At 38.7% G+C, this 9,644-nt stretch overlaps 1 long non-coding RNA gene across 1 annotated transcript; it reads left to right on the top strand.

Moving 5' to 3' along the window:
- The first annotated feature begins 25 nt into the window (after window positions 1-25).
- On the top strand, window positions 26-9,287 carry LOC143857964 (uncharacterized). Its single transcript, XR_013238822.1, has 3 exons — window positions 26-343; window positions 2,382-2,654; window positions 8,896-9,287. It is a non-coding gene; the product is annotated as an uncharacterized LOC143857964 (long non-coding RNA).
- The last annotated feature ends 357 nt before the right edge of the window (window positions 9,288-9,644 follow it).

The raw sequence follows: 9,644 nt of genomic DNA, 5'->3' as shown, positions 1-9,644 counted from the left end.
CATCAACAATAGTGATCCATGGAGAATTTATATGATGAGTGGCCGTGAAAACACGTGAAGTCTAAAATAGTAGGTACGGCCCACTATTTTTTATGATCCAAACCGTTCATCTGTTTGGGCACAACGTAAATAGGTTGTGCCCATCATATAAATTCTCATGATCCGTGTATTAGAAAAGTGTACAATAAATTTTGGGCAGTGAAAATGATAAATATGATATTATAGAGCGTTGGTGAGCAGAGGGAGGGGGTGGTCGGAATCCAACTGGAAAAAAAGGGGCTACACCCCTCTTTGGCTCTTTCTCCCTCCCAAACCACCCTACCTGCTTCGTCTACTGCTGCAGGTAGAATATTTAAGCACCACCTGCTTTTTCATTTCTCTACAGATAATGATATATACAATTTTATTTTTGGGGGTTTACTTTAAATATCTACAACATGCATCAAATACCTCTTGATGCACCAAATCTCAACTACAAATATTAGAAACATAAATCAATTTTGTAATTATTATTCACATCTTTTATCTCATCTCTGTCATTTCTTAGAGGCTTCCATTAGTCGGATCATCATACTCAATTGAATGATGCCTCTCGTCATCATCGACACTAACAACTCTACAAACATCAGCAGTAGCAGCATCAATGTCCCCATCTCTGTCATCTATAGTAGCAAAAAGGTGTACCACTTTTTTTTTTGCCAACCTAAATAAATCATCCCAAGTGAAAACAACATGATTATCATCCTCTGTTTTTTTGTTTTTTTTTTTTTAATCGGTAAGCTGGGGTTAGGCAGACCCCTACCAGAATATTAATTAAAGAAAGATGATACAATAAAGGAAAGATGGACACACGCCTATCCTTGGGACAAAGCCTAAGGAAGGAGCATAACAACCAAGGACATGCTGCCCTTAAAAATAAAACTCGAAACAAGTAAAAGAAGGGAGAGAATACACGTGCATCTCTAGAGACAGTCGCCAAATTAAAATGAAGATCCTATTGAAAGGTGTCTTTCATCTTCTGCTCTCTGACACTTCCTCAACTTATGAAACTTCGGGGATCCTGTTTTTCTTTGATGGAAAAGCTCTATTTTCTTTTGTTGGGGTGATCTTCTTCATCCGCTTCCTGTTCCGACTCACAACAAGCAACACTACTATCTGTTTCATCACAAATATCTTCAAGAATCTCATAAGGATTTTTGGAAATAGGCAGAATGATTGAGTCTGTCATTTCAGGAACTCGACCATTTCCAGCTATTTCTTTCTCCGGGTGGATCTCCTTCCGTTGGAGATCCATGCTGCGATCTCCTTTCTTTGAATCTTGAGGAACTTTGGGTTGTCTTCTCTCCTGGCTCGGGTGGATACTCCTCCCTGGGGATTCTTACCTTCAGTTTCCTTCTCCTTTATGCTTAGGGAACTCAGCTCTAGATTATCATCCCCATCATCCTCTGTTATCATGTCCATCCGAATATTAAGATTGTCTAGGCTGATGGGTCACTAGTTCTTCCTCAATAAATCCCTACTACAAAATTATTATAAGTTATAGTTTTTTTAACTTTATAGTGGGAGATATCATCATTAGAAATTTGAGTATAATTTTGAAAGGTAGTGTCCCTATAAACATATAGTAGTGAGATGGAATCCTCCTCCTAGAAACATCATCAAGCTAAATGTCGATGGTTGTGTTGGAACAAATGCACAAATCAGAATAAGATATTACCCAAACCAAAGCAAGAAAGAACCAAGACTTAGAGGCGCGTAAACGCTTATTGGACTTAGAGGCGCGTAAACTCTTCTTGAAGATAGTTGAAGCCTCTCCCACATGCAAACGGAAGACAACTATGGCAGCACTATCTCCGGGATTCAACCAAACCCAGATTCCCTGTACATCCAAGAGAGTTGCACTTCTCTACATAGATCGTGTATCCACCTCCGATCGGTCAAACAAGTGAAACAAGCTTTTGTTCAAAATGGTTTTTCTCTTTTGAAAATCAACTCTATGAAAAGGATTGTATTTTTCATACCGTTCCCTAAAACCATTTGATCTCTTAATAGAAGCTATCCAAGAGACTCTCCATTTGGGAATCACCCTTAATGAGAGCACTTAAGTTATTCAATTCAAATGAGAAAACCAAAGAGTTACCATTAATGGAATACAAAGAGTCTCACAAAGAGTAAGAGCTTATCATGAATCTATTTATATAACCAATTAAATAGAGTCATTAGTCTAACTCTTCACTTATCCAAGTAATGGCTTTGGAATTTCAAGGAATATGAAAAGCCACAAATTTAATTGTTCAAAGAATACAATTTGAAACACATTTCTAACAAATTTAATTTCCAAAAATGCATTTGTAAAATAATTTCAAACACTTTTCCAACAGGTTGCTCTCTTGGCAATCCAGGCAAAGCAGGCATTGGAGGCTTTTTTTTAGAAAGTATTTGGGCGACATCATCTACTCCTTTGCCGGCCCTATTGGCTTTGTAGACTCTTACAGAAGTCGAGGCTCGGGCTCTTCACCAAGGGTTGACCATTTTCTTTAGATAGTTGGAAAGCAAGTTAGAAGTGGAAAGCGATTCCTCCAACTTGGTTTTGTGGGCTACAGGGATTAACGACAGACCATGAAGACTAGCCAATCTCATGAATGAGATTAAAGGTATGTCTTTGTATGATGTTTGCTCTTTTTCTCTTATTCCTAGAAATAGTAACAATTTAGCTGACCATCTTGCTAAATCAAGAGCTTCTAGTGGATCCTTTTATGTGGGGCAATCTTTACCCCCGAAAGTGCACATGTAATATGTTATTTTTATCTGACTGACCAAAAATTTTATTGATGAGAAAAGAGGAGAAAAAAAGAAACACCCCACCCAAGGTGGGTACACAAGATAGCAAGGAGCACTAACCTCCACAGAATTTTCCCTCTACTTGGCCAGGGAGCTAGGACCAAACTTTTCACAAGCTATAATATCCAAAGATGAAGCTCCCAAGAAATACCAAACCGATCTTATACACGGTTCCATACCTCCCTCGTGATCCTGCAGTGAATGAATGGGTGGTCTACTGTCTCACCCGCTTCTAACTACATCACATAGTGATCAATAATAAGAAATCTTCGGCTTCTTAGATTATCAGCTGTCAATATCCTATCCAAGGTCGCAGACCGACCGAAGGCGTACAACCTTAGAGGTGCATGGATCCTCTAAATTCTATTAGCTGGCGAGGTAGGTAAGTTTGACATTAGTTAAAGTAGAAGGATTTGACGTTGAAAACCCCGACCGAATTCCAGAACCAGATCCTCTTATTCCTTCCAGTTCTCTTGCTAAAAATAGAATCAAGAGCATTAAGAAGTTTGACCATTGAGTATATGTCTCTGTCAAAGAAATTGCGAGGAAACCTCACATTCCACAAACCCGTACCGTCAACCCGCTCCTAAACCAAGGCATCTGAATCACTCGCCACCACGAAAAGATATGGGAAAAACTCTATAAGAGGTGCATTGAAGTACCACCAATCTTTCCAAAACCTCACCATGTCTCCCTGGCACACTTTTTATGACTCACTTTGTATGACTGTATCTAATACCTTTCGAGAACCTGGGCTTCAACTTCAGAATATCTCTCCACACTACGGTTGTGTCATTTCTATACTAATCGTCTGATGACCAACCACCATGACTGCTTCCATATTTATATTCAACGATGTCCAAATGTGATTATTGAATATGTTATCTTTAACAAAAAACAACATTAATTCAAATCATTATACCTTTCTTGTAACGTCAAGCTGTAGTGAAAAATATCAGATCATCCAATCTCTAATACTCTAGTTTGTTTCTCTTTGCAGACCATTAAAAAAAATTAAAAAGGAAACTTGTTCCTCTTTGCGGAATGGATGTGCTCAAAAGTACTCCAATTCCTGTTGCATCGCATTACAGATTTTACTAAGTATCCTAATTTCAAAGCTTTGTAGTTCCGAGATGTCATTATCAATCTTAATCCCATTCTTCAATCTAGGCCGTAGATCTTACTATTCAAAAGTACACCAGGTACATGTATGATGTATCTTTACCGATTAATCAATTTCAAGACGCTGGAGTGGATCCTATATTAAAGATACATGTACCTGGTGTCCCGCCCAAGAAAGAGACCCAAGTCCTAGTAACCCCGTTAAGTGGTGATTCAATATAGATTCTACGTCTTGGAACCAAACCCCTTCCCGTCGATACGCCCTGCAATTGGCACTTGAATTCCTTTTGTATCAGCTTGTTTGGTTAATTCAATAGCTTTTTTCATTGCCTTGCGAAAGGATGTGAAACCAAAAGAAAGGAGTATTTTTCATAAAAAATACAATTGCAGATTTATTTATTTTTGGACAGACAATATTTCTTTCTTTTTTCCTTTGTCTTTTTTATTCCATGGGTTATTCCCTTTATTACAACGCACAGAAGGAAGTTCATTAATATCTGAACTCATTGGTTTACCCCCATCTATCTGAATGATTGGTCTCAACTCCAGAGGAAGAATTGGTAATAGGCTGGTCGGAGTACCACTAATGGTGACCTTGTCGAATCGAGAGAAGCAGTAGGTATCATTGCGGGTCAGTCAATTGGGGAACCGGGGATAAAAAGTTAATTGATTGTTTGTTTGAGTTCATTTCCTATTTTCTTTTCTCAAGTCCCCTCAGCAGAACTTGTTAGCAATTATGTAGATGATATCCCTACGTTTGGAGAGCACGATGCCAATTGTATACCACCACTAGCAAACACCGGAATAAGCGATATTCACTAACGGAATCCTGTCCATAAGATAAGGGAGGGCTGTCTTCTAGCCCGTTCAATCCTTTACGGATCCGTTCTAGTGCTATAGTATCCATGGTTGAAACTCTATTCTCCAGAAGGCAATCTTTGTCTAATGGGAGGTCTATTCCTTAACTCAAGAGGGAAGACTAGGCGAGGGCATCCTTAGACGAAAGAGTGGGCTTTCAAAATTGGTCATTGTGTGTCACCCCCTCCCACCTATCCTACACATTCGATCAAGGTTGTCACTGCGAAGCTATAGTTAAGGTGCACAGGGTCTTACCGTCTATTGTAATCTCGTTAAGCCCCAAATCCTTGATTTGGCCAGGAAACACTACACTGCTTTGGGCCCAGGAAGCGAAGGGAATGAGCTCGACTGCTTTTCCTCCACCCTTTTTTTTTCTCTGCCCTCCTTCAATAACCTAGCCGAGCCGACCACCGATGAATGGGATTTCCATCATCTGGGATGTTGGTAATAAAGGGCCTCCACTTAGTTTCACCCAAGCTTCATCCTGGTCATGGATAGATCACCCAGGTTCGGGTCCATAAGCGGTGACAATTGCCCTATGAAGACTCGTGTAAGGGTTCCTCATAATTCAACAGATTGAATCAAATCTATGTATAAATCTGGGACAAGGAGAGAGTCTAATTGGTCGATGCATTCTGTTTACGTATTCGTATCAAATCAATAGAAACAATGATTCTATACCGAGTAGATTTTTCTTCGCCAAATTGCCGAGGCTTATGCTTTTTTCAATCCAATCGTAGATTTTATGCCAGTCATACCTGTGCTCTTTCATTACGAATCCTTGTCAGGATTCCGAATATAGAATTCGCACCCTCCAAGCAATCCTCAAGGATCTGCAAATGAAGGGTGCTGCTAGGGATTCTTAACTTTTTTTATTTGATTTATTAAATGTAGCATGACAATATATAAATAGACTGAGATATGAATTGGAACCTACTTTAATTAGAAGAAGAGTTACACCATAATATGGTGTGTACATGAATTATTTGGTATGTGCTAATTAATTGCTTAAATCCTATTGATTGAGGTTTAAGTATTTAATTAAATACTTAAATCCTATTGGTTGAGGGGTTAATTGAAATCCTATTGGCTAATTTTTGGTAATTTACAATTGGTGGAAATTCCTAAAGGGAAGGAGAATTAGAGTTGGAGAAGGTTTCTTAAAATATTGAAGTCCTATTGGAATTTGGAAGCTACCACATATGCAAAAAAATGTTTTTAGCTATAAAGGAATTTTTATTCAAATCAAACTTCCAAAATTCAAGAGGACTCTCATTGAGAAGCAAACTCTACTTGGGAGCTCTATAAATAAAGCATGACTGGACGAATTTTACACACAACTCACATTCTCCATTCTCTGGAGAAATTCATCCGACTTTCTCTCTCTCCCAAAAATTCGGTTCTTTATTTCTCTTTTACTTCTCTTTCTAGTTCTAGTTTTTGAGAACTAAGTAGCCTCTAGGATTTCAAGTTGGGTTTGGAACCCAAAGATCTCTTCTTCTTCCTCCATCTTCGCGTTGATTAGAGGCCACTACTTCGACTTTTGAAGGAGTTCGGGTTTGAGAAACGCCGAGCACACCTAGCGGGGAGTAGATCAAGAAGCAAATAGCCAGTGCGGACAATCTTTTGTAAGTTTTTATTCTCTCTTGTATTTCCAATCCATCACCAATATGAATCTAGTAACTAGAATTTTGTTTTGGATTGGCAGAATCTAATTTTTTTTGTTTTTCATGCAATTTAGCTTCCGCCGCGCATATCAATTCCACCACCAATTTTCACCTTCACGTTCTTCTCGCATCGGTGTTTTAACCCATGAGTCGTTCACGTTCTGCGTGTGTCGACGTGTCATTCACATTTTGTGTGTGTCAACATCCCCACATCTGGAGTGCGTTTGTACTGTAAAAAGTCCTTTCCATCTATATAAAGGCAGGGGAACCCAAGGAAAAAGTGTCTTTCCCCTCTTCTTCTCAATTGCCTGAAATCCAATCCTAGGGAACGGAAACATTTCGGTCGTTGACCCCTCAAATTGAGTTTCCAATTTTGCCTCCCTTGAGGCTGGCACGCCCGCGCATTCACCACACACCCACACTCTTTGCACTGACCGACCGCACCGGAGCATTTGTGATCGGACAATGTGAGAGCAGCCACCTCAGATGAATTAAATGTGTAATTGCGTGTCTTGGCACTTTTGCACAATGCCATTTTGTGGCTCCTTTTTTCCAATAGTGAAGAACCATCCCATAGTTGAATTTGTCTGATTCATTTAAGTCATGAGGAACTTCTGTCATGAAAAGTAAGACTGGAAAATTACTGAGAAATTGTCTAGAAACTCCCTATATATGTATGTATATACAGAGAAAGTATATGATAAACGGCATACAAACATGTACTCATCATCCCATCCTTGATATTTGATCCAACAGTAGCTTCTAAAAAATATCAAGGGTGGTACTTCCATCGTATCACCTTTTCGTGTTTGTATGCCCTTTCATCATATAATTTCTTGTACACACACACACACACACACACACACACACACACACATGTGCGCGCGCGCGTGCCTGCGTGTCGTGTCGTGTTATGTTTCAGTTGGTAAATTTGAAAATACAATTTAAGTAATGCAGTCAGATGCTTCAGGCCCCACAAAGTAGCATTTAAGCATCTGTAAATTATAGGTGGGGTATGCAGCTCATCCCTTCAACAACTAGCAGTTCGTTATAAATATCCTTTTCTCTTATTCGTTTCCTCTTGTACGAATTGTTCTTAGCTGTTGCTGCTCACAAGGGTGGGAGTACCACCCCTTATCTGCATTCCATTATTCTCTAACCCGTGTTTAGGAACATAGATCGTGGATTTGGGCATTTTTTCCCCTTTATTTGCCCATGTTCTGATTGGTGTCGTATCATGGGGGCACACAGCCTTCTCTTATGGTTCGAATTAGCCCACATTTATCAATTCCAGCTCATTAATTGTCCTAAAGCCTTCCTTGGCCCATCTTCAACTGGGTTCCTGTTTAGTTCTATTATATCATTGTGGTTGGTTTGTCACGTTATGGAGAACGGAGATTTTGTCATTTAGCTTGCTGATTTTTCCTCTTCCTGGTTTGCCAATACGAGGGCTAGAGGATTCTTTTTAAATTTTCATTTTGATAGATGAGTTTGGTTGAGGTCTCATTTCAATTTGCATGCTTGTCATGTTGAATTCTATGTAGAAGCTTGCAATTTGTAATTCAATAGTTCCTGTGTACTGATATGTTTTACTGTTAGACATGGGCATGCAGTGTCACATGGCAATCCCCCTGGAAAACCCATCAAGCTGGCATGTTTGTGTCATTATGGTGATTATAATGTTATTATATAGATGATAGTTTGTTGAAGCATAGAAAATATTCCTAGATAAATGCATAAAAATAAGTAGTTTGCTACTGTAACAAAAGAAAAAAAGATATAAGGGATTTTCTCCTAATAGCTGTACAGAAGTGTGACCCAGGTCTTCTGGCATCATACCCTACACATTGGACTTTAAAATATGTACATAGGGAAATCCCATCATTTTCATTTTTTTCATGGACTGGAAACATATAGTCTTCTACTTAACTGGAAACATATATTTTCATGGACTGGAAACATATACCCTTTAATTGTAAGCTTCTAATTAATTGTCTTCTACTTTGATTATTTAGAGAGGCTAGAAATCCCATTTTTACCTTATCATGACTATATTAATGCGACCTGATGGCATCAGTGAGCCTGCACCAACCATTTCAGAGTGTCGGGGCACAACAGCATGGTTAGCATATTGAGATAGCATTTCTCCTAAATAAAAATGCATATCAGTCCCTTATCCATGGTTAGCATATTGAGATAGCATTTCTTCTAAATAAAAAAGCATATCAGTCCCTTATCCATGCTTAGCGTATTGAGCTAGCATTTCTCCTAAATAAAAATGCATATGAGTCCCTTATCCGTTTGTGTAGTTAGAGTAATATCAGATGTAGTAGTAACTTCACCCTGTCTTTTACTGTATTTCAATTTATCTGAAAGCGAGCTCCTAAAATTGTTGACATGACTACAGGTTTTCTTAAGAAACCCAAACAGGTCTCGTGGGATGCCAGCAAAGATCTATTAATCTCAGCCTAGTGTTTAGGCCTATCGAGAAGGCCATCCGAGATGCCATGGCCCGGTTGAAAGAGAAGGCTTCCTTGGGCAGGCTACGCGACAATCATAGATCTTTTACACCAAGAGATTATCAGTTCTTGTATATATGCTAATAAATGCTGTATTGCGCAATAGTCATTAATTTGAATGTAAATGGGTCCTTATGTAAATTAACATTACAAGTTTTGGGTGTTTCTTACCAGACCAGCAGACCTTTTACAGGAATGAATTTACATGTAATACATATTGTAACTACTTAATTCCGTCATGGTTTATTCGGTATAATTTGATGTGACAGTTTGTAAGGAATAGGATCCTTATCTTTATACAAAATGGAATAAATGGTATGGATGCTCAATTATGTTATATTCCATTCACTGTTCACTCAGCTTAATTCACTTTCATGTACTAGTAGCTTGTGGAGGGTTGTTCAGTTACAACTTTTGGTGTTCTCACCATTAGGCCTTTTTATCACGATAATTGCTCAGCTAAGTGATGTTTCAGCCATGGTTTACTCGTGCTTATTTTCATGTAAATATCTAGCAAAGTGTTGAAAGGGTTGATTGATGTTTTGCCAAACCAAACAAAAAAGATTCAGGAACAAGTCTCGAAATTTCAATCCAAAATGGAGATGGGGCATTAGAATACATTATCACCTTATATATT

The sequence above is a fragment of the Tasmannia lanceolata genome, unplaced genomic scaffold (genome assembly GCF_043159265.1).
Source record: "Tasmannia lanceolata isolate RefF3 unplaced genomic scaffold, GAP_Taslan_0.1 ptg000025l, whole genome shotgun sequence".
Taxonomy (NCBI): Eukaryota; Viridiplantae; Streptophyta; class Magnoliopsida; order Canellales; family Winteraceae; genus Tasmannia; species Tasmannia lanceolata.
This window is presented reverse-complemented; position numbering and strand designations above follow the sequence as displayed.